Source organism: Astatotilapia calliptera, chromosome 15 (assembly GCF_964374335.1).
Source record: "Astatotilapia calliptera chromosome 15, fAstCal68.1, whole genome shotgun sequence".
In the NCBI taxonomy this organism is placed as follows: domain Eukaryota; kingdom Metazoa; phylum Chordata; class Actinopteri; order Cichliformes; family Cichlidae; genus Astatotilapia; species Astatotilapia calliptera.
Window position 1 is genome coordinate 32,582,701 of NC_137436.1, and position 25,305 is coordinate 32,608,005.

Below are 25,305 nucleotides of genomic sequence, written 5' to 3' on the forward strand. Positions count from 1 at the left end.
AACTGGGTGTTTCTGAGTTGTGCAAAACTTAGAACTTGCACTCACTCCTTACATGTATAGAGATTGAAGACAAATGGTTTTGTAAATGATCAACCATACTCTACACTAAGAGAGATGCAAAAAAACACCCGTCTTCATGCTATTTCATTACAAACACATGAGCATGAACTAAAAGGGAAAATGTGTATGAAGTTGCAGCTGGAAAATCAAGTTGCAGGATTATGACCGATAAGAATTTCCCCCCTGCATAGGTGAGACAAAATGCCTGCGCTTTAAAATGAATCCTCCTCTCTTTTAGTCTAGCAGTTATGAGTGAAAGGAGCAAGCAGAAACTGTTTCTGATCTCTTGTTACACTTCATTTGAGTCTTTGAATGCATCGTAATTGCTGTGAGGCTCAAGAATAATGGGATCACTTAGAAACACAATACAGTGGTAATTCAATATATATCTCTGTGTGTGTGTGGGGGGGGGGGGGGGCACCTTGTATCATGTGTTTTCGTTTAAAGATGATCACTGTTACAAGGTTTTGCATTGATTTGTAACTTTGTATTAATTTGAAACAGTTTCTACACAGAGATCTAACAGCATTTTTCCATCATCTCGTTTGTCTTTTTGTTTTTGTTTTCTTTTTACTGACATATTTGTCCCAAAAGATGAGTGCCTGGGGCAGTAAGTACAATACAGACAAGTAAGGTAGCGAGGTATTTGGAACTTACCTATGTTTTACTGCTTTTGGATACAGAAAGGAACTGATGTCTAAACTGCCCAATTGCAATTGCTAGTCCCTGAATAACACATTATATTCATCAACCACAGAACTGGCTAGCTACAAAAAAGGAAGGAGTACTGGAGAGTATTTGTGAGGCGACAGTCAGGTGGAATTCACTTCTACTACACTGTTTACCACCATCATCTCATTTTCAGCTTGCATGAATACAAGTGCCTCTTTAAGAGACGTGCATAAAACTACAGTTGAATTTCAGAATTAGACACTTGTCTACCATGCTAATGAGTGTTATTTTTGAATGTAATATGTTTCGATGACAAATAAAATTTGTGAAAAACCCAGAAATTACTCATAATCATCTCACAGATGAAACATTATCTACAGCTACTTTCAGTAGGCTACCATTGATATTAATTCAAATTCATTTTTCTCCAATTTTATATTTCTGAGTTAACCTCATTTCTACAAAATACTTAAGTAGCAGTAGTAAAACCTTTACTTAAAAAGCCATCTGTTGCCATACACACCAATTAGTTAAACTGCAGGAATGTCTTAAAGACATGAAGACCTGAATGGCCTCTGACTTTCTGTTTCTTAATTCAGATAAAGCTGAGATTATTGTACTCGGCCCTGAAAATCTTAGAAATATGGTATCTAACCAAATTCTTACTCTGGATGGCATTACCTTGGCCTCCAGTGATACTGTGAGGAACCTTGGAGTCATTTTTGACCAGGATATCAGAGTCAGAGCCAGAGACACTTTATTTATCCCCAAGGGGCAATTAAGATATGTCCTTCAATGCACATATTAAACAAATATGTAGGACGGCTTTCCTCCATTTGTGCAATATCTATAAAATTAGAAATATCCTGTCTCAGAGTGACAGTGAAAAACTAGTTAATGCATTTATTATTTCTAGACTGGACTACTATAATTCATTGTCATTCATGTTACCATTGACCATTGTTTAATGTGGCTTGGTCATGAGGAATGAGATAGGACATGGAAAATATTCTTTTTGGTGATTTTTTACTCCTCGACTGCACTCAGAAGAGTGCAGTCGAAGTGTATAGTTTTGAGTGAAACTTTTAAGATTAACACCAGGCACAGGCTCTTCCAGCAGCCACCAGGCCCAGGATCCTCCTGCAGCAGCCACCAGGCCCAGGCTCTTCCAGCAGCCACCAGGCACAGGCTCCTGCAGCAGCCACCAGGCCCAGGATCCTCCTGCAGCAGCCACCAGGCCCAGGCTCTTCCAGCAGCCACCAGGCCCAGGCTCTTCCAGCAGCCACCAGGCCCAGGATCCTCCAGCAGCCACCAGGCCCAGGCTCTTCCAGCAGCCACTAGGCCCAGGATCCTACTGCTCCACCAGGCCCAGGATCCTCCAGCAGCCAATGGGCCCAGGATCCTCTAGCAAGGCACCAACAAGTAAATCAACAGTGACAAGACGGTGAACGGAGCGAGCAAGACAACAAGCTCAATGGGGCCTAAGAGTACACCGAACGCCGATGAAATTGAGGACATCAAAAAGTCATTGGACTTTCTAACTGAGGAAACATCGGCTATCAAGCTACAACAGAAATATATCCTAGACTTAGTCGAGGAAATAAGGTCGCTACGTAACCAGAATGCAGAGAAGGAGAAACGGATCGTCTATCTGGAGAGCAGGGTCGCGGACCTAGAGCAATATACCAGAATGAACGACGTGATCATCACAGGGCTGTACATAAAACCCCGGTCATATGCTCGGGCTGTGACTGCTGGCAGTAAAGAGGAGCAAGGAGATCTGGATGGGAGCTCTGCGGAGCAACAAGTAGCTGGTTTCTTGCAGTCGAAAGGGATCGACCTGGACTGTAATAACATCAGGGCATGCCACCCCTTGCCCAGGAGAAATGCTAGTGATAAACCAGCTATCATCATAAGATTTGTAAACAGGAAACACAAGAATGCACTGCTGAAGCAGGGGAGGAAACTAAAAGGATCGAACGTCTACATGAATGACCATCTAACCAAATCCAATGCTGACATAGCGAAGAAAGCACGATACCTAAAGAAACTGGGTAAAATTCAGAACACCTGGACTGCAAACTGTAAAATATTTATAAAGCTCAACGGTACACCGGAGGAAGCCAAGGTGCTGGTCATCAAATGCATCCAGGATCTGGAAAAATATTAACAGGTCACTTGACTACAAAGGCAAGGAGCGGGACAAACAATCTACAGTCATCAAAGCAGGTAATAGAAGACAACAACGGAAGCTAAAGCGTAACGTATTCAAGGATGAAACAATCAATTAATTCATTATCTGGGAATTATACATTGCTACCACAAAGGATTGCTAATCAGGAGATAAATTCACCAGTAAACACGGAATACAAAACACACTTCACAGAGCAGGACATTGATCCAGAACTGAACTTTTTTAACATCAAAAATACCTGCTACTATCATACTGAAGAACAATTCAACAAAACTGTCAAGGTCGAGGGCAAAATATCTATAATCCACTTTAATAGTAGAAGTTTATATGCAAATTTTCACAAAATAAGGGAATATTTAAGCAAATTTACACATCCATTCAGTGTGATTGCAGTATCTGAAACATGGATTAATAAACAGAAAGGAGAGGACTTTGTGATATGAATTAAATCTTACAAATAGAAAGAATAAGAATGGCGGTGGTGTGGCCTTGTTTGTGGATAAAAATTTAAAATACAAGATGGTAGAAAAAATGACGATGGCGGTAGATAATATATTAGAGTGTGTAACAATAGAAATTAGTATGGGAAAAGAGAAAAATGTCATTGTAAGCTGTATATATAGAACACCAGGTTCTAATATTGAAATTTTTAAGGAGTGGGTAGATAAAACATTCATTAGGACAAATCAAAAAGTCATGTTCATTTGTGGGGATTTTAACATAGATCTACTAAATCCAAACAAGCAGAGAGCGACAGAGGAATTTATTAATACAATGTATAGCTTGGGACTTTTTCCAGTGATCACTAAGCCCAGCAGGATTACAGCACAGTCGGCAACCCTAATAGACAATATATTTACTAATGAAATAGAAAATAGAACCATAAGTGGTCTCCTAATTAATGACATCAGTGATCATCTACCTGTTTTTATAGTGTATAACAGCAATTACAGGAAGGTTAAACAGCAAAACACAATAAAATACAAACGAGTGAGAACAGAAGAGTCAATAAACGCATTCAAAAGTGATTTACTCAAGCAAGAATGGGAGATGCTGTATAAGGAAAAAAATATTGATAAAGCTTATGAGATTTTTTTAGGAAAATTTAAACTGTTATATAATAGTCATTGCCCAGTAAAGAAATATAGTAAAAAACAAAAATATGCAGAGTGCCCATGGATTACAAAAGGATTGCAAAATGCATGTAAGAAGAAAAATACCTTATACAGCGAATTTATAATGAACAGAAGTACAGAAGCTGAAAATAAATACAAGAAATATAAAAATAAATTAACGAGTATTTTAAGGTCATGTAAAAAGGAACACTATGAAAAATTACTGATTATGAATAAAAATAATATTAAAGGGATCTGGAAAACATTAAATACCATCATCAAAAAGGGCTCGGGGCAGGCAGACTATCCTTCGTATTTCGCAAATAATGATAGAAATATTACTAATGTAGCCTGGTCTCAAATATCTATTTTAGACACTACAGGTTAAAAGGATATAAATCTTGTCATGTAAAAACTTTATTGTAAATATTTCATATGTGTTTAAAAAAAACAAAACAAGAGTCCAAATGCATTAAAAACGTGTTTAAAATCACAATAAATAGAAGTCAATTATAATTTAAGTGTTCATGGAGTTAAAGTTACAAGAAACCCAAAGGTTTGTTATCTAATGTAAAACAAGGAAAACTTTGTATTTGCTTCAAGTTGTTTTACAAGCTCATTTTGGGTTGTCAATCTTGTATTTGTTTTATCCCATTGGTTGATGTAAACCTATTGTCCAATCAGATGTAAGGAAGGCGGGATCTAAGTGAGGGAAGAAAAGAAAAACTAAGCTAGTGAGAGTCGGCAGCAGCACGTTACCGGAGGAGGTTGTGTACCAGAGCTAACGGGAGAATAGTCAAAACAATAGCCGTGGATGCAGAGTCTATGTTCCTGTTATGGACTGTTTTGCCCTGTGATGAGTGAGTACTGAATGTGGAGTTAGCATTGAGCTTAAACGGAATGTATAAGTACTTAAAATGTATGATGTTAATCGCGAGTTAGCATGTTAGCATTTTAGAGCCTGTATTAGCTATGTATGCTGAGTATGTAAGCTACAGATTACTCTATGGAACTAAATAGTAATCTATAATGCACAGTGGACCGAGAGGAATTCTCTGGACCCTTCTGCTGTGGATAGGATTTCCGTGGGTTTGTTCCAGTGTGCTCAGCAGCCCATGTATGCCGCTAATTCCGACCACGTTGCCGAGTGGAGGCCGCATGGTCACAAACCGAGCCTGCCCCTCAGCTTGTCCTCGCCCTTAGCCCGAAGGATTTGTGAGTAGCCACGAGCACGTGCGTTTTGTTTTCTGCTTGTTTATCAAGCGAAGCGGCCATTTGTGTTTTTTCTGGCCCAACGAGCCCGAGCAACGATCAGGCCTGCAACGGTTTCAGTACATGAGCTCTAAAAGGTTACAAATTTGAACTGAACTAAAAAGGGGAATATCTTGGATAAATGTGTTGTTTCTAAAACATTGACTGTGAATAGAGGAAAAAACCATCCAATTGAATTGTAAGGAAACACTTCAGAACTTGGAATATTGTATTTTTTATTTTTATTTAAATCATACTTTGTTTTGACTAAATCTTACATGTTGAATTTAAAGTTGTGTTGTGTCATATTTATGATTTACAGAGTTTATAAGTGATAAGGGTTACTAAAGGTAAAAGAGAGGTTTAACATGTTAGATAAATTCATTATTCTTAGTGAAGATTAGACAGAACTCCTTATTTTCACTAAGTGGAGGCACCGCCAACATTAAGATTTCTAAGTACAAAGGTTAAAACTGGTTAGCTATCGTTTCTCCTGTTTACCAATAAAATAAGTAACGTACCCAGGGCCCCGCTCAGAGTACTATCACCATCTTAACCGAGGGTTAATCCAGAGCTACTTGAGTTGGGTGCTACACATTGGAGGCACCGCTGGGATTTTTTTTTTGTTGTATTATATAAATGTTAAGTTACCACTAAATCTGCTGTAACCTTAAAGTAACTAAGAGTCACACTGGTCCTAAAAAGTAATTTCAATTCATTTCTTGTCTTCCCCCTACAAAGTAACTTGTTAAAACTATGGCCACTAAAAGTAATGTTTCACAACCAAATCTTGCAAATTGGTGCAGAGGTGAAGGGCTTGATCAGGCACATGCCATTCTAGTTCTTGGAGTGTCTGAAGAGGAGGAAATATCCACAGTAGAAGAAACCCTCGAACAAGTAAAAACCTTGGGCAAGGTAAGAGTGAGAGGAAAAATGTTTGATGCCAATAATCAAACCCTGACCATGTTATGTGAATGCCGTCAAGAAGTCGATCCTACCAAAGTTCCACCAGAGGTGATTTCAGTTAAAGAAGGAAGTAAATGGAAAATAGTTGTTGCAGAACAAGAAACAAACTCTGACCTATTCACAGAGAAGTTGGACAGATTTCTACATGATGAAGGGAAAACATTGGAGGATGTTAAAAGACTATGTGATCCTAGCACCTCATGGAACAGCAACCCCGAGTCAATCATTCGGGCGGTAGGTGATGTTTTGCAGTCCAAGCCAAATGAAAGAAATTCATACCGTCGTTTTAGAATCTTCTCTGGAGTCCACCCTACTCCACCTGGTGAAGACAATTTAGACAGCTGGTTAGAACAAGTAAAGTTCATGTCTGATGAGTATGAGTGCTCAGATAAGGAGAAACGCAGAAGGATTATTGAGAGTCTCAAAGGGCCAGCGCTGGAGATCATTCAAGCAGTGCGCATGTCTAATCCCATGGCAAACCATATGGATTACTTACAGCCATTGGAAAGTACCTTTGGAACCTCAGAATCCGGTGAGGAATTGTATCTCACATTCAGAACTATGCATCAAAGACAAGGTGAGTGCTTGTCTAACTTCCTGCTGAGACTGGAAAGATTACTGAACAAAGTAGTGCAAAAGGGAGGCCTACAAGTAGATGAAGCCAACAAAGCAAGACTTGAGCAACTCATTAAAGGTGCCACTGAATCAGACTTCATGCTGCTTCAGCTAGGTCTAAGAGATAAGCGGAATGATCCCCCCGACATTTTTAAGCCTACTCAAAGAAATTCGAGAAGAAGAGGAGCGTGAAGCTGCAAGACAAAAACTCAAAAAACCAGCACAGAGACCGCATGTGCATGCAGTGCAAGTAGCAAGTGAAACAGACTCTAAAGGCTGTCAGCAACATGATTTTCAGTCCGAAATTCAAGAGCTAAAAGAAAAGCTGAAAGAGCTCAACAAGCAGTCTCATTCTACGGAGTCAAGCCACAAAAAGATGTCCAGAGAAAAGAAAAAAGAGAAATCAGACACAAGCAGCGAAGTGCAACAGTTAAGAAAAGAAGTCAAAGAGCTGAAAACACAGTTAAGTGTAATGTCAGTAAAGCCACAACATTATGCAAAAGAGAGAGGCCATTATTCTAAGTCCAAAGGAGACTTTAGTCCAAAGTCATCTACCTTTAAGCCAAAGAGTAGTAAAGAGTCAGATAATTTCTGCTACAGATGTGGAGAAAATGGCCATTTTGCAAACAAATGTACAGCTCCGGAGAATGCTCAAAAGGTAATCAAAAAGCTTATTCATCAAGTGCATGGAAGCCCACATGGACAAAGTCAAAGTACAGACGCTCAAGATCAGTGTGTTGCCCGAGTTAATACTACCAATGTTCCAACTCAAAGTGTCAACATACCGGAAGGTCTTATCGGTCCATCATCCATAGCTCCTATTAAGGTCAATAACATCTCATGCCATGGTCTTATGGATTCAGGGTCAACAGTGACCATTATCTTTGAGGATTGGTATAGAGCCAACATACCAACAGTCCCTATACAGCCCATTTCCAATCTAGCCATCTGGGGCCTATCAGCTGAGTCCTATCCCTACCATGGGTATGTAGTAGTAGAGATAGAGTTCCCTGAGGATGTAGCAGGTGTCAAGGGTCCCCTTAACGTCCTCGCTCTCGTCTGTCCTGAGCCCCCACAAGGTCATGAAACCCCTGTAGTGGTTGGTACCAACGCTTTTCTGTTCAGCCGCCTATTTCAGCTGTGCAGAGATAGCGGTAGTGAGAACAAAGTCAGCTCCATGAGGATACAGGCAGTTTATGATAAAATCCAAACTCAGTCCCTAGGATCCCATGCAGCCGACGATCCCATAGGGCAAGTGAAATGGCAAGGTCCAGGGCCACTTACCATTGCTCCCGGAAAAAAATGTTATGCCACGTGTAAAGTAGAGCAGAAAAGAACTAAACCCCAAGATGTTGTTTTGGTTGAAGCACCTGCCATGCCCCAACTCCCATCCGGCGTGTTGGTCCAGCCAGGTGTTCTCCGTGAAAGTGACATGGATGAGAACAGTTTCATCGTTCTATTACAGAATGAGTCAGAAAAGCCTACCTCTATCCAAGTCGGCACAGTTATTGCCGAGATGCATGCAGTGGACGTAGTCACTGACCCTAAAGTTTTAGAACCTGAAGCTAGTACCGTAGCTCCCGAACTCTTTGATTTTGGTGACTCTCCTGTCCCTACAGAGTGGAAGAAAAGACTACAGCAAAGGCTAGCGCAGAGACGTAATGTTTTCTCTCTTGATGAATGGGATGTGGGGTTAGCTAAAAACGTAGAACATAACATCCGCCTTAGCAACTCTACCCCCTTCAGAGAGCGTTCACGTCGTTTAGCTCCGGCCGATATTAATGATGTACGACAACACCTACAGCAGTTGTTAGCTGCAGGCATTATCAAAGAGTCTCGAAGCCCATTCGCATCACCTATTGTTGTAGTGCGAAAAAAGAATGGCTCCATCAGAATCTGCATCGACTACAGAACTTTGAACAGTCGTACTATCCCCGACCAGTATACCATCCCTCGTATTGATGACGCCTTAGATTGTCTTACAGGCAGCAAATGGTTCTCAGTCCTCGATCTTAGGAGTGGGTACTACCAAATTGCCATGTCCGAGCAAGATAAGGAAAAGACTGCATTTATCTGCCCCCTGGGGTTCTATCAATTTGAACGAATGCCACAAGGCATCACAGGAGCCCCAGCCACTTTTCAGCGGCTCATGGAGAAGGCAGTGGGTGATATGCACCTTCTTCAAGTCCTAGTGTACCTTGACGACATAATCGTCTTTGGTAGAACACTCGAAGAGCATGAGCAACGTCTCCTCAAAGTCTTAGATCGCCTTGAGGAGTTTGGTCTGAAATTGTCACTTGACAAATGTCAGTTCTGTCAGTCCCAAGTCAAATATGTTGGTCATATTGTCTCAAAAGATGGTATAGCCACGGATCCAGAAAAAGTAGAGGTTGTCAGGAACTGGCCAGAGCCAACAGATCTGAAAACTCTTCGCTCATTCCTTGGTTTCTGTGGGTATTATCGCAGATTTATTGCAAATTATTCAAGCATAGTCCGCCCATTAACTGAGCTTACCAAAGGTTATCCACCTACTCAGAAAAACAAGCGAGCTCAAACCAAATACCCAACCAAAACGTACCTCAAACCTTCTGAGCCATTCAAAGAGCGATGGGACCACTCCTGTCAAGCCGCATTCAGAAAAATCATTGAATGTCTGACCAATGCCCCTGTTTTGGCATTTGCAGACTCCACTAAACCTTATGTCTTACATGTGGATGCTAGCCTGAACGGGTTAGGTGCCGTGCTCAATCAAGAGTACCCTGAGGGCCTTAAGCCTGTTGCTTTTGCTAGCCGAAAGATCAGTGACTCAGAACGAAACTATCCGGTCCATCAACTGGAGTTCTTAGCACTTAAGTGGGCGGTCGTGGATAAATTTCATGACTATCTTTATGGAGCTAAGTTCACGGTTAGAACCGACAACAATCCCCTAACCTACGTGTTGACCACCGCAAAGCTAAATGCTGTTGGACATCGTTGGCTTGCAGCTTTAGCCACGTACGATTTCAACATCCAATATCGTCCTGGTCGTCACAACATAGACGCAGATCTATTGTCCCGACAACACACCAATGACACTGAATGGACAGATGTACCACAGTCTGCAATAAAAGCCATCTGTAAAAAGGAATCTATCTATGAAGCTACTAAGTCCCCTGTCAGGCTAGTAGACCAACTGGGAGTTCCTACATCCGTGATTCCAGAAACTTATGTCCTTCCAGTAAGCCTAAAAGCAACTTTGGAAGATCAATTGACTCCTACAGACTTACAAGTTGCTCAAGATCTGGACCCAGTCATTGGACCAGTCAAACAAGCCATCCAGACTGGAAAGCAACTTATCACATCCAAAAATTCACCACCTGACATGTCTTTGTTAAGTCGTGAGAGCAGGAAACTTGAACTGAGAGACAAAATACTATATCGACAGAGAAAACTGGACAATGGCACAGTTCACAAACAACTGGTTTTACCAGATCGATACAGAACAAGTGTAATGAGATCACTACATGATGAATGTGGACATCTAGGAGTCGAGAAGACAACAGAACTCCTCAAAGACCATTTCTATTGGCCACGCATGAATGCTGATGTGGACCAGTACATCAAAACATGTGGACGTTGTGTCTCTCGCAAAACTCTCCCACAACGGTCGTCGCCACTCAGTCAAATCACTAGCAAAGGTCCTTTAGATCTAGTCTGTATTGACTTTCTCCAGATTGAACCAGATAACAAAGGAGTTGCTAATGTATTAGTAGTGACTGATCATTACACAAGGTACGCCCAGGCATTCCCTACAAAAGACCAAAAGTCAGTCACAGTTGCAAAAGTATTATGGGAGAAGTACTTTGTGCATTACGGATTACCTGCCCGGATACACTCAGATCAAGGTCGAGACTTTGAAAGTCGCCTTATCAAAGAGCTCTTGTCTATGCTAGGTATCCGAAAATCACGTACCTCACCATATCATCCGCAAGGAGATGCTCAGCCAGAACGTTTCAACAGAACCTTGCTATCAATGCTTGGAACTCTTGAAAATGTACAGAAACAAAACTGGAGTCAGCACATCAGCCAGTTAGTACATGCCTATAACTGCTCAAAGAATGAGTCTACTGGATGAGTCTATGAGAATGAGGATGAGAATGAGTCTACAGAGACCATCTGCTACCAATCGGTTATCTTGTCAGAATCGCAGATAACTCAGTTTCACCTGAAAGAGTAAGAACACCAGTTACTAGAAGACGTCATGCCAACAGACGTCAGATACGGGACCAAGAAGATCGATTATCTGTTGTCTTGCCAGACTCCGAATCTGAGAATGAGTATGTCTACCAGTACCCCACCATTACCAGTGACAATATTCAGAGACATGAATTCAGGTCAGACAGACCTAACACAGAATCTCTTCCCTCTGATAATTCCCCCTCATCTGAGAGTGAACCGGAATTGGAGGAAGGACCTTCTGAAAGTTCTCATGAAGAGGAATGTCAGCCATCAAATGTGGAAGGAGATACCAGTGATACGGCTGCAGACACCGAAGTGGAGTTGAGGACTCCCGCAAGACCTAAAACCCGAAAGTCAAAGCGAGAGGTGAAACCAGTAATCCGTTTGACCTATGACAAACCTGGAACGCAGTCTGAGGAACCTGTGACTATTGTACACCAAGGCATGGTTATACAGTTGAACCTCAGTAGCACCAGAGATAAAAACCATCATGTAAAACACTCTAAACACCCAAGGCATTACTCTGAGCCCAAGTCTAAAATCCTGCGTTAGATGAGGACATCTAAATATTTTAGACGGGGAGGGTGTAGCCTGGTCTCAAATATCTATTTTAGACACTACAGGTTAAAAGGATATAAATCTTGTCATGTAAAAACTTTATTGTAAATATTTCATATGTGTTTAAAAAAAACAAAACAAGAGTCCAAATGCATTAAAAACGTGTTTAAAATCACAATAAATAGAAGTCAATTATAATTTAAGTGTTCATGGAGTTAAAGTTACAAGAAACCCAAAGGTTTGTTATCTAATGTAAAACAAGGAAAACTTTGTATTTGCTTCAAGTTGTTTTACAAGCTCATTTTGGGTTGTCAATCTTGTATTTGTTTTATCCCATTGGTTGATGTAAACCTATTGTCCAATCAGATGTAAGGAAGGCGGGATCTAAGTGAGGGAAGAAAAGAAAAACTAAGCTAGTGAGAGTCGGCAGCAGCACGTTACCGGAGGAGGTTGTGTACCAGAGCTAACGGGAGAATAGTCAAAACAATAGCCGTGGATGCAGAGTCTATGTTCCTGTTATGGACTGTTTTGCCCTGTGATGAGTGAGTACTGAATGTGGAGTTAGCATTGAGCTTAAACGGAATGTATAAGTACTTAAAATGTATGATGTTAATCGCGAGTTAGCATGTTAGCATTTTAGAGCCTGTATTAGCTATGTAAGCTACAGATTACTCTATGGAACTAAATAGTAATCTCTAATGCACAGTGGACCGAGAGGAATTCTCTGGACCCTTCTGCTGTGGATAGGATTTCTGTGGGTTTGTTCCAGTGTGCTCAGCAGCCCATGTATGCCGCTAATTCCGACCACGTTGCCGAGTGGAGGCCGCATGGTCACAAACCGAGCCTGCCCCTCAGCTTGTCCTCGCCCTTAGCCCGAAGGATTTGTGAGTAGCCACGAGCACGTGCGTTTTGTTTTCTGCTTGTTTATCAAGCGAAGCGGCCATTTGTGTTTTTTCTGGCCCAACGAGCCCGAGCAACGATCAGGCCTGCAACGGTTTCAGTACATGAGCTCTAAAAGGTTACAAATTTGAACTGAACTAAAAAGGGGAATATCTTGGATAAATGTGTTGTTTCTAAAACATTGACTGTGAATAGAGGAAAAAACCATCCAATTGAATTGTAAGGAAACACTTCAGAACTTGGAATATTGTATTTTTTATTTTTATTTAAATCATACTTTGTTTTGACTAAATCTTACATGTTGAATTTAAAGTTGTGTTGTGTCATATTTATGATTTACAGAGTTTATAAGTGATAAGGGTTACTAAAGGTAAAAGAGAGGTTTAACATGTTAGATAAATTCATTATTCTTAGTGAAGATTAGACAGAACTCCTTATTTTCACTAAGTGGAGGCACCGCCAACATTAAGATTTCTAAGTACAAAGGTTAAAACTGGTTAGCTATCGTTTCTCCTGTTTACCAATAAAATAAGTAACGTACCCAGGGCCCCGCTCAGAGTACTATCACCATCTTAACCGAGGGTTAATCCAGAGCTACTTGAGTTGGGTGCTACACTAATATGAGAGATGTGGTAAATGATTTCAACAAATTCTTTGTAAGTGTTGGGCCAGACTTGGCTGAAACAATTCCTGATATGACAGATTCGGTAGAGAAAGAAACTAGACTCATTGACCGCAATCCTCATTCAATGTTCTTAACGGTGGTGGAAGAAATGGAAATCATTGATATTGTTGGGAAATCACAAACAAAAAACTCTACAGACTCTGACGACATTGATATGGAAATCGTTAAGAGAGTGATAGAGGGCATTTCCAAACCCTTAACACACATTTGCAATTTGTCCTTACAAACTGGTACATTCCCAAAACAAATGAAAACAGCTAAAGTAACACCACTGTTTAAAAATGGTGACAGACACCAATTCACAAATTATAGGCCTGTCTCTCTACTTTCTCAATTTTCAAAAATACTGGAAAAAGTCTTTAGTAATAGACTTGACAAATTTATAGATAAACACAAAATAATAATGGATAGTCAGTATGGTTTCAGATCAAATAGATCCACATCATTGGCATTAATGGAACTGATCGAAAATATCACCAACAATATAGATAAAAGACAATGTATAGTTAGTGTATTCATTGACCTAAAAAAAGCTTTTGACACAATTAATCATGACATATTACTTGATAAACTGGAGTACTACGGCATTAGAGGAGTGGTGTTAGAATGGGTAAAGAGTTATTTGAGAGACAGGCAGCAATTTGTGAAAATTGGGGAATATCAATCAGAGTGTATGGACATTGTTTGTGGAGTTCCGCAGGGGTCAGTATTGGGACCAAAGCTGTTTATCCTCTATATCAATGATATATGCAGAACATCAGATATACTACAGTTTATTCTATTTGCAGATGATACAAATATTTTTTGTGCTGGAGAGAATTTACAGCAGCTTTTGGAAATTGTCACACAAGAAATGATTAAACTGAAAACATGGTTTGATAGAAATAAGCTATCATTAAATTTGGAAAAAACTACATTTATGTTATTCGGAAATTGTAAAAAAGATGCAGGAGCAAAATTATTAGTAAACAATGTTGAAATAGAGCAAGTTTCGGATACAAAAAATCAGGATAATTAGTAAAGCTGGATATAGAGACCATACTAACACCATGTTTTTGAAATTAAAAATACTGAAGTTTATGGATCTTATAAAATATAAAACTGCAAAAATTATGTACAAGGCCAGATACAATATGTTACCAGGAAATATACAGAGGATGTTCTATGACAGAGAAGGAGACTATGAATTGAGGGGGAAATTGAATCTAAGGATTCTTAAAGCACGGTCAAAGGTTAAAACCTTTTGTGTCACTATTTATGGGGTAAAACTGTGGAATAGTTTTACTATAGATCTACAGCAATGCTCAGGAATTAGTAAGTTCATGAAAATACTTCGAAAACTGATTCTGGAAGAATATGATACCGATAAAGATGATCACCCATTGTATGTATAAAAATATCAAATTATATCCAAATTATATCAATCACGGTAGCCAAGTTTATATAGGTTCTCCTCATGTATCGTGTGGAGTATGTGATGATGGGAATTAGGTGAATTATGTGGGATCAATAAGATGTTGAGCAGGGGTAGGAATTAATAAGTATGTTCATACTTCTTCCTACTCCTTTTCAGACCAAACATTGTTACATTATGTCAGACGATTTTGTTTTATTTCATTATATATTTTTTGTTTATCTGAACACATACGTGTGTGTGTGTATATCTACATATATATTCGTATCTGTAAATGAAAATATATGTAGTGTGTATATATTGTTTTTTGTTTTATATGTCTGAAACAAATAAAGATACAATACAATACAATACAATACAACAATAAACAAAGGAAGAATTCCCTCTTTATAAACAGGTTAATAAAGTATGCCATATTTTAATAACTAGATAGGCACCTGTTGGGTTGCCACTAATGCACACCAAGCGGTAGCTCTAATCCTCTTTCACTGACTCAGTCTAATAAATCTGTAACTTTCAAGGTCTAAGAGAACAGACAAATTTTTGTCGATAGTAACTCAATTAGTAAGACAACATTAGTGATCTCTCAAGAAACAAAGTACTGTAATTCATTATTATCAGGATGTCCAACATATTCCCTGAAAAGCCTTCAGTTAATTCAAAATACTGAAGCAAGAGTGCTGACAGGGACTAGAAAGAGAGACCATATTTCTCCTATATTGGCTTCCCCTCCAGAATTCAAAATCCTGCTCCACATATACAGGGTCTTGAATAATCAGGCCCCATCTTATCTTAATGACCTTATAGTACCATATCACCCCATTAGAGCACTTCTCTCTCACACTGCAGGCTTACTTGTTGCTACCACTTGTTTCTTGTGATTTAGCACTGTGTAAATAAAATGTAATTTTTTTTTTTTAACTAACTAAGGCCTAAACCATACAAACTAGAACATAATAATGCTGACGATACAAACATTTTTTGCTCTGGTGATGATCTGCAGAATTTATTGGAGGATATGACTAATGAAATAAGTAAAGTGAAGTTCTGGATAAAAATAAATTACATTAAATTTGACTAAATCTAAATTTATGTTATTTGGAAATAGTAGTTTAAATACAAATGCAAAGATTCAAATAAATGGTGTTGATATTGAAAGAATCAGTGAAAATACATTTATGGGGGTAATAATAGATGAAAAACTTAACTGGTGAGCTCACGTAAGATATATTCATTCCAAAGTATCACGCAGTATTGCAATACTAAACACGGCAAAACAGGTATTCGACAGAACATCACTTCATATTCTATACTGTTCACTGGTTTCACCATACTTAAGCTATTGTGCAGAGGTCTGGGGCAATAACTATAAAACCACATTACATTCACTTTTTACTCTTCAAAAAAAAAGCAATTCGAATCATCCATAATGCAGGTTATAGGGAACATACAAACTCACTATTTTTGCAGTCTGAAATATTGAAAATTGACGACCTAGTGAAATTCCAAACAGCACAAATTCTATTCAAAGCAAAAAATACAGAACTGCCAGGTAATATTCAGAGTATGTTTTTTTTTTTTAAAGAAGGAAGTTATAATTTAAGGGGTTTTTGTAACTTCAAAACAATGAAGGTACGTACTAAAAGAAAAGGCTTTTGTGTTTCTATTCATGGAGTGAAACTATGGAACAGTCTGAATATGGAATTAAAGCAACGTCCAAACATAAAACTGTTCAAAAAGAGTTATAAAAATATGATCTTCTCAAACTATAAAGAAAAGGAAAATATTTAAATTAAGTGAATGTCTCTATTTAAAAAAAATAAACAAAAAAAAAACTCATGATGTGATATTATAGTATATAGTATATCAGAAATCTGTTCACTATTTTTATTACAAATTATATCAGTAAGGAAGCTGACTAAATATTAACTGATAATTTATGGCAAAGGGGTGGGATTAAATAAGTGTTTACTTCTTCCCACTCCCTTTCAACATGTAAATTAATCAGAATGTTTTTTTGTATGTAATTTGTATAGTATTTTTTCTCTCTCTTATTTTCTTTTCTAAATGTACTTGTATATTGTTCACATGTTGAAATAAATTACCAATCAATCAATCAATCAATCAAAAAGGCATGAAACACAAAACACTGGGTCTAAAGACCCAGGACCATGGCAATTGCTGGTTTTGCCGACCGATGTTGTCTAAAAATATGTTAAAAGATGACCGTCTTAAAGCTATTCTATATATGTTTATTTTAAACAGGGAAAGCATGCAATGCCCACACAGGCCCTTTTGCCTGTCCTGTCCAGCACTGTAGCAATCGGAGTTATTGACTGAAGGCCAAGAAAAATGCCCAACAGATTTATTTTCTCAAGTGCATCATTACAGCTTTTGCCATACTGGTCTACTTGATTGTCATAGTTTATTCAAGCTTTATTTTTTATTTTATTTTTTTTTTACTTTTAAGTCATTACAATCAGAATGGACAGCACCAGGGGACATGAAAGAGAAAGATGAAGAAATGAAAAGTTGGACTCAACAGAAGGAGATGGGGAAAAAAGTGTTTGATCACCTGCTGAAAAAAACAAAACAAAACGAGAACAACACAGTAGGGAAACGACAGCAACAACAAACATAAAAATAAGTAATGGTAAATAATTAATATTGAATGTTACCAAGCAGCACACAAGACCAACAACCCATGATATGTTTAGAGACAGCAGCCAACCAAGATAGTGTGTGTCTGTTAGTACCTGTTTGTACAAACCTGTGTCAGGTATGCACACCTGTGTGTATAAGCGAGCTTGTATTCGCAAGGTTTCTCCATGTAACTGTCTAATACTAGGTGTGTGGAGCCATAGCCTGGCCCCGCAGAACATGAAGCAGCCATGGAGGAGATCCAGGCCCCAGATTTAGAGGCCCCCCAGAGCACGAGAACCCAAGAAGGACCAGGGAAGGAGGAGGGGACGTTTGCATGTGATTAATGAAGACTCAAAGATTTCAGACCTACGATTAGCCCAAAATTCAAACGATATGTATGCTTCGAAAGCATCACAATCAGCTCCTCTCTTACAGCATGGTGGGATTTTCTAGAAATGAGTTTATTATTGCATAGTGCCTGTTCCACTATGCAATAATCTCTTAGCCAGTGCTCATCTAAGAGATTATGTTTTAACCATCCTGAGATGAATTGGATCCTCTTTTTCCTGTATTTTCCCACCATGTATCTTCCAATATCCCTTAATAAGGTTGACCTAAAAATAATCTGCAAAGCTCTCTCAAAAAGATTAGAGAAGATAACCCCATTCATAATTGTGACCAAACTGGTTTCATAAGAGGTAGGCACTCATCAACAAATACAGTTAGATATCTTAATTTGATAGTAAAATTATTGAAACCACAATATTGTCTCTAGATGCAGAAAAATGGTTTGACAGAGTTAACTGGAAATTTTTATTTGGAACTTTACACAAATTTGGTTTTGGAATTTTTTTCATAAACTGGTTAAAAATTAATTTCCCAAAAGCATGTGTCAGGACAAATGATCAAACTCCCAAACTGTCGAACGATTTGCTTCTAGAGATTAGACAGACCTCTTCTCTCCCTGTCTTTAAATCACTTCTGAAAACCCATCTCTTCACCCTGGCCTTTTGACCTAAGATGTTGTTTTTTTAAGTTTTATTTTTAGTTTAGTTGTTGTTTACTTGATTGTATGTTGTTTTATATTGGTTTATTATAGGAAAGTTTAATTACATATTATTTGTTATTTAGTATTTATTTTTTGCTGTTTCATTTTATCTATCATTCTAAACGTATTTACTGTACAGCACTTTGGTCTTGTGCTGGCTGTTTTAAAGTGCTTTATAAATAAAATTGGATTGGAGACCTTCTGTCTCCAGAGGGTGAACAGGCAGGGATACCCACTCTCCCCTCACTGTTTGCAATTTTTAACAACTAGCAGCAGCAATTAGACAGGCTAAAGTGATTAAGGGTATAAGTTGAATATAGAACAAAATATCAGTCTTTATGCGGATGATGTGTTACTTTTTCTCCAGCACTCACAAACCACTCTCCCTGAGGTAATTATATAAAACAATTACATTAAAAGCTACAGTTCTTCTAATTAATTGCTCCTTACATAATTCTTCTTCTACCCCACTGCAATCTGGAAATGTTAAATATTTAGATATCTCTCTATATAGGTATCTCTTGCAGATTTAAATAAATTAAACCACATTCCACGTTTAAAGGAAGTAGAAGTATGCTTGAGAACACAATTTGCTTTAAGACTAATCAATTTGTATTTATGAGTGCAAAATTTCTTTTCTATTAAATAACCTTATAAATAACTCATGTTACCCAAATAAATCTCACCACCCAAAAAACAGAAGTCTCAAGGCACTCCAAAAAAACATTTTTAAAAGGCTTTTTTCTTTTTTTTCTTTTTTTTTACATACAAGGCATATTTCCATACACTTTTCTATACACTATACACTTTTTGTCTAAACACGTGTTCTACGGTTGTAGCAAGCAGAATCATGGTCCGAATGCTTTGTTATGTCAAACAATATATACTTCTCTTACTTTCCCAAGAGAAGCACTATGGACACTCTGCTGGGTACCTCATGTTAAAATCTTTATCTTATTTATTTTATTTTGTTATTTATATTATTATCTGTGTGGATATTATGGTGAAGCAGACAGGGGGTGAAGGTCAGGTTAGCAAAAGACAGAAGAAACCAAAGGAATAGAAAAATAAAAGTGGCAGAAAGCACGAGAATGAAGAATAGCAATGAAACAGACAGAACTCCTGCATCTGCAACCAAATACCCTCAAACAATACACAGCACATGAAAGAGGTACACAAACAAAATACAATTATACTCTGTGTGTGTAATAAAATAAGAAAAAAAATAAGAGCGTTTCATGAAATGAGAGTGACAGACTGCAACAATACCCCACTGAGATCTAGAGGTGGAAAGGGAAAGACCCACATGACCAGATGCTCAGTGATCCCCAGGCTCAGGCCAACCCTGGTCCCACATAGAGTGTTTTCCAAATTTCAGCACACACACTGGTCCACTAACACCACAAAGAACACAAAAGATAGTTTAACCTGCCTATCAGAGGTTATTGTTGAGATTCAGCAGAATGTACAAAATATTAGAATACTTGAACACATTGTTTTGCTTGTTGGTTATAGAGGGATCCAACCAATTACACATAGTAGCTGTCATACATAGATTATCATGAGCTGAGCCCTGAAAAAAATTGCCACACGTGAACCACGTACCTGCTCATGTAAATGGTACCCACTGCATCTGCCCTTTCCAAGCACGCTGAATTCAGTATGCTGAGGAAGGCTCTGTATTGGAAGTCATATTTTTTATTTTGACATGTTAAGTTACTCCTATTCTGCATCCCACTAAGAATAATATGTTAAATATTAAGGATTCAAACACACTCTTCAATCTGAATAAAACTACAGTGAATAATGTCCAATTATAGCAATGACTTTCTTATGACATTGTTTGGAAAAATGCAACTGATCATTTTGTTAAATCCAACTGCCAGATATTAGGGTTAAATGGAATTGAATTCCATTTAACCCTAACAATTTTGTACATATGAAAAAAATCCTAAGGCATATCATAATGATGGTATCATAGCAATTATATAAAAGTATAACTAGAAAAACAGACAGTAAGATATAATTTGAACTTGTTCTCCCTACTATTTTGTACAGTAGAAAATATTTAGGTTATCAATTAAGTTCCTTTAGTTTTATTAGCATTACTTAATCAAGTCGAATTTTTGAGTCACTTTACATGTTTTCTTTCTTATTTTTTTTTTTTTTTAAATAGCAAAGCATTTATCCAATTGTAATGGATCATCATCATCTTTATGGTGTCTGCACACACACTGACAGGATTATCCTACTATGGACTTTTCATCCTTGGGGCTCTCGACACACCCACCTTTCGGGTCTCTGGCAGTCTTCAGATTTTTCAAGTGTTTCATCTGAGTGGTTAGCTCAGTGTCTCTAATCTGCACAGCAGGTGGGAGAAGCTAACAGAGATAACTCTGCAAGCCAAGATTATTGTAGGCTATAGGCACCATAGCTTCCCTCTAAGCCCTCCTCTCAGTACAGAGCCTGGCTCTGTCACTCTAAAGCTCCTGCTGCTGGTCAACCTGCACAGGTAATCACCCGTGGACAGCAAAGTGATATTCCTAAGATCCCTGACCCCACAGCCAGACTAAAGCATACAGAGAGGATTCACAATCTAGCAGAAGTGACAACCATGTCATTTACACAGATGCTGTTTTAACTCATTCAGGTTTGCAGGTGCAAACCTTAGTGTTAAGCTGTCAACTTGAGGCAACTGTTACTGTTGAAGCGAACTTAACTCAATTTAGTTGAACCTGCTGTTGTCAAATTACCTTTTTATTCAGGTAGTAGCCATAATAGCCAAATAAGTTCCTTAAATCAGACCCTGCATTTTGACATATTACTACAATCCCTCCATCACTATGGAGAGAAATTTGCCTCAAAAGTGTTATGAATGCATTTTCTAGTAGAGGGATGATGAGCTGTTCTGTTTATTTCGAAAAAGACCACATGTCCCAGTTTTACACTTCTTACATCTGTGGAAGGTGGCAGTGTGAAATTTGTCTCAAAACCCCATGTGGCCATGTGATGTGATCTGTGTGTATCTTGCGCTTAGTGCACACAAATTTAAGGATTCATAAGTCAGTGAGAGGGATTTTACGTGTGATTTTAGATTCATGAAGCTTACCTTAATTAAACTGTATGTGGATGTATGGATGTGCAGAGTTATAAAATAGATTTGCCTGTGTTCAAATTACCTCTATGGATTTGACCATACATTTGTGAGTCTCCAAAAGTTACACAAATCACTGTACACATTTGTAAATTTTATTTTATGTTTGTGGATCATATTGTGTGCACACTTTTGAGGCAAATTTCTCTCCATACATCACTGACAGCAGAGTTTCTTGTGTGCAACAGGCCCAAGGATTAACATTCATAGTATGCTTATCAAATAGTGAATCTCATTTTAGATCTTAGTTCCTAAGCAACACTTTCCCATTTTCTTAGCTTTAGTTCAGTATTAGCTGTAGGGTGAATACAGAGCAAACAGGAGTTGCTTTTCAAACCATTAGTACTTAGAAACAATGGTAATTCTCTATGTTTGAATTTTATGTTCATATAGCTATTTGTTTTTCATTTGGTATGATAAAGAAAATTTGTCATTCCAAGAAATCTGGAGAGAAAAGTAGCCTATATTTCCCATTGAAATGCTCCTTCCATTTACTGAATTAAGAAATTGCTTTACTGTCTGCATTTGGCGTAGTTGTGCACTTTTAAGAAAATTATGGGCAGAAAATCGATGCTACAAGAAGATGTGTCTTATTTTGTTGATCATCTTATAAGGGTTACTGCTAATAAAAATAAGAAGAAACTTTTCTATTTGGTTCACTTTCTAAGGTTAAAATCTTACCATTTATCACGTTTCCTACCATACACCAAATCCTTATTTTTGTCCATCATCTTTGCGTGTGTTAAAAAATGTGCTGTTCTCCCAGCTTAAGGCTGCAGTGAGAGAAAAAAAAGTTTTTGATTGTTCAGATTTCACACAAAGACACTAAAAAACTGAACCAAAGAATAAGTCTTGACAAACTCTGCAAGCAGCTAGCAGTAGTACCCACAGGCTATTGGACAAGTAGTGTGTCTGTTCTTGGATACATGGAATTTGATTTTTAGATTTTTTCAATGGATACTGGTGCCCCTCTAAATTAAATAAAAGTTTTCAGAATTGCTCCCACACTATGTTAACTGGACAAATGTATTAGTATTGTCCTCCACTACTTTTGCAGGCTTTAGATGTTAAAGAATGATCTCTGTTTGTGTCACAGTTCAAGGAGTTACAGTACAGTTAAATATACAATGCCTGCAAGCCCAACTCCGAAACATAATAAACGTGCAGTCTATACTAACTCTGAGCATGGAAATTTTGGGGGTTAAATCAATGAAATTAATATTCAATTAAATACATTTCTAATTAGATTACAGGATGATTTTTTTATTATCTTCCTGTAATACTGTTTATTTTCATTTAACCACAACCTTATTAGATCGTGTTTTCCAAAGTGATTCATGATGAGAAAGTAAAATAAATGTACAGATTCACTTCAAATGGTTCTCATGTTTCCGAACTTGTAACATACAGACAGGTTGGGTGGCCAAAAGTGTAACATACAGACGATTTGTCACATAGCGTCTTTATGTTACGTTTTGGGATGAGAACGTGTTGGTCCAAAGACATGTTGCTGCTGTTTATGAGTGCAAATGTGACTTTGAATGTTTGTCTGTCTGCATTAGCTCTCCAATAGACTCATAATAATATGACACACAGCCTGTTTTCATTTCTTTTTAAAAATGTTTTTATTTATTTCTTTGTTTTTTGTTCAGGTATAGAGAATATACAGAATCAGAAAGGGTTTTATTGCCAAATGTTGAGCAGGTTTACAACATTAGGAAATTGCTGCGGTGCTTCAGTGCAAACATACTGTCATAAATTACGCATAAATAGACATGAATAAATAAATAAATAAATAAAAATAAGAATAAGAATTAAAAGTGCTAAGTAGATAGATATATACATGAGTGCAGGTGGTTATGATGGTTCCAGAAAACTAAATATTCACAATGGAACAGTTTTACAGTTTTTGGTTATAGTATCAAAACTGATCAGCTCTCTGTTTAAAACAACAATGCATTGCTGCAATGGCATTGTTATGAAATCCAATAAGCATGTCCACAGACACATTGATTTTAGGAATTACTGAAACAGAAACCTGTAGGATGAAGCAAACGGTAGCTGGAAGTGACATTACAGAATTAAAGACAAAGCTGCTCAGATCCACTTTTCTCTTTTAAAGCTTGCACAGCTCTAATAAGATACAGTGCATGCTGTGGAGATAAATGAAGGAGAAGGGGAACAAAGCAGCTATAATATTGCACGGTGTATTTCTTGTTCTCTGACTGGGGCCACAGTACACTTTTTAGCCACATGTAATAAATAATTGTCTACAGCAGCCTCCTCCATAATAAGATAAGATAAGATAAGATAAGATAGAACTTTATTAATCCCTCGGGTGGGTTCCTCTGGGAAATAATGTGTCTACTTTAAAAAATAAACTCATATATATTTTGTATAATTTTAGTCCATTTGTTTTTTTTTATTATTGTTAAACATAGAATGTGAAGAAGAAGCAGGTGAAGTAATCAAATAAAAAAGAAGCATTGGCACCTGAGATACTCTATTCCCAGGAGCTGTACAGAGCATTTTCCCCAGTCTAAAAATGGAAACATCCCGCAGACTCCTGGGAAGCACATGTGAAACTCATCCATCAGTTTTCTCTGGTGTATATAAATACCCAAGTGGAGCAGTCACACATAGGTTTGTCCTATAATGTGGGGCTCACAGATGGGAATGATTCAGGTAGGTGGTAAACTGCTGTGAGCAAAAATATCTCTCTGGTCTCTTTTCAGGCCTTTTTCTCCAAATAAAAGCAATCAGCAAAATATTAGGCTCACTGATCCACATTTAGGGAGTGGAAAGCTATCTCTGTCACGGGTCTGTGGTGGCAGACCCTGTATCTGTTTAAGACGACCCAAATGCATAGGCTTCAGGCAGGAATCCGTTTTTAACAAAAAACAAGCCGTGTATTGAAAGCTGAAAAAACATGAGAAACAAAGGCAAAATAACACCGAGATAAACAACCTAAAACCTAAACTGGGGAACAACTAAGCAAAACCTGAACACTAGGAAAATGGCAAAACTACTGAACATGAACACAGAGAGATGACCTGACAATGAACAAAGGGAAACTAAGGACTTATATACACAGAAGGGCAATGAGGAAAGTGGAAACAAAGCTGAAACAAATGAACATGATGCCACAGGTGAAGCAAAACTGGACAAACCAAACATGAAACATGAGACAACTATAAGAAAACAGGAAACACTGAGACATAGACTGCCACATGAGCTTGACACAGGAGGAAAGGTAGATGACAGAGAGAGGAAGAAACATGAGAAAGAGGACGTGAGAGCACAAGAGAGAGACACTGGATGTGCTGGAGAAACATGGAATAAACATGACAGACAGGGGTGACTTGGAATGACACACAGGAAGGGGAGACAAGATATCTTGACAAGACAACATGGAAACAGATATATAACTAAACATATCAGCCAAAAGATACTCAAAAATAGAAAATCAAAATATTACACAGAAAGGCATCACAAACCACCATTAATTCCAAAAGACTGGGTCAAATTTCCCCAGACCATGACAATCTCCCAAAACGGCCTTAAAGTCCACTACAAGAGGATGGATAACATTGGCAGGCATACTGTCCCGTTTAACATGCATATCAGGAAGGATGTTTTCTCTAAAGATTTGCTCTGTAAAAGTGACATTCTGAATTTATTTTATATTCAGTGGGATTTTGTAGCTGAATAAGAAAGACATTAGTGTTTCTCTATGAATGAGGAACCCAAACAATTTTAACAGTATACAGTAACAGTATTTAAGTTATCAGGAAACAACCTATAAGTTAATT

At 38.0% G+C, this 25,305-nt stretch overlaps 2 long non-coding RNA genes across 2 annotated transcripts; both read left to right on the plus strand.

The window, feature by feature from the left end:
* The first annotated feature begins 4,761 nt into the window (after positions 1-4,761).
* LOC145420609 (uncharacterized) lies at positions 4,762-5,584 on the plus strand. The gene is made up of 2 exons (XR_013901933.1): positions 4,762-4,901; positions 5,079-5,584. It is a non-coding gene; the product is annotated as an uncharacterized LOC145420609 (long non-coding RNA).
* A 6,483-nt stretch (positions 5,585-12,067) lies between these two features.
* Positions 12,068-12,861, plus strand: LOC145420685 (uncharacterized). Its single transcript, XR_013902001.1, has 2 exons — positions 12,068-12,191; positions 12,356-12,861. It is a non-coding gene; the product is annotated as an uncharacterized LOC145420685 (long non-coding RNA).
* Positions 12,862-25,305: the final 12,444 nt, after the last annotated feature.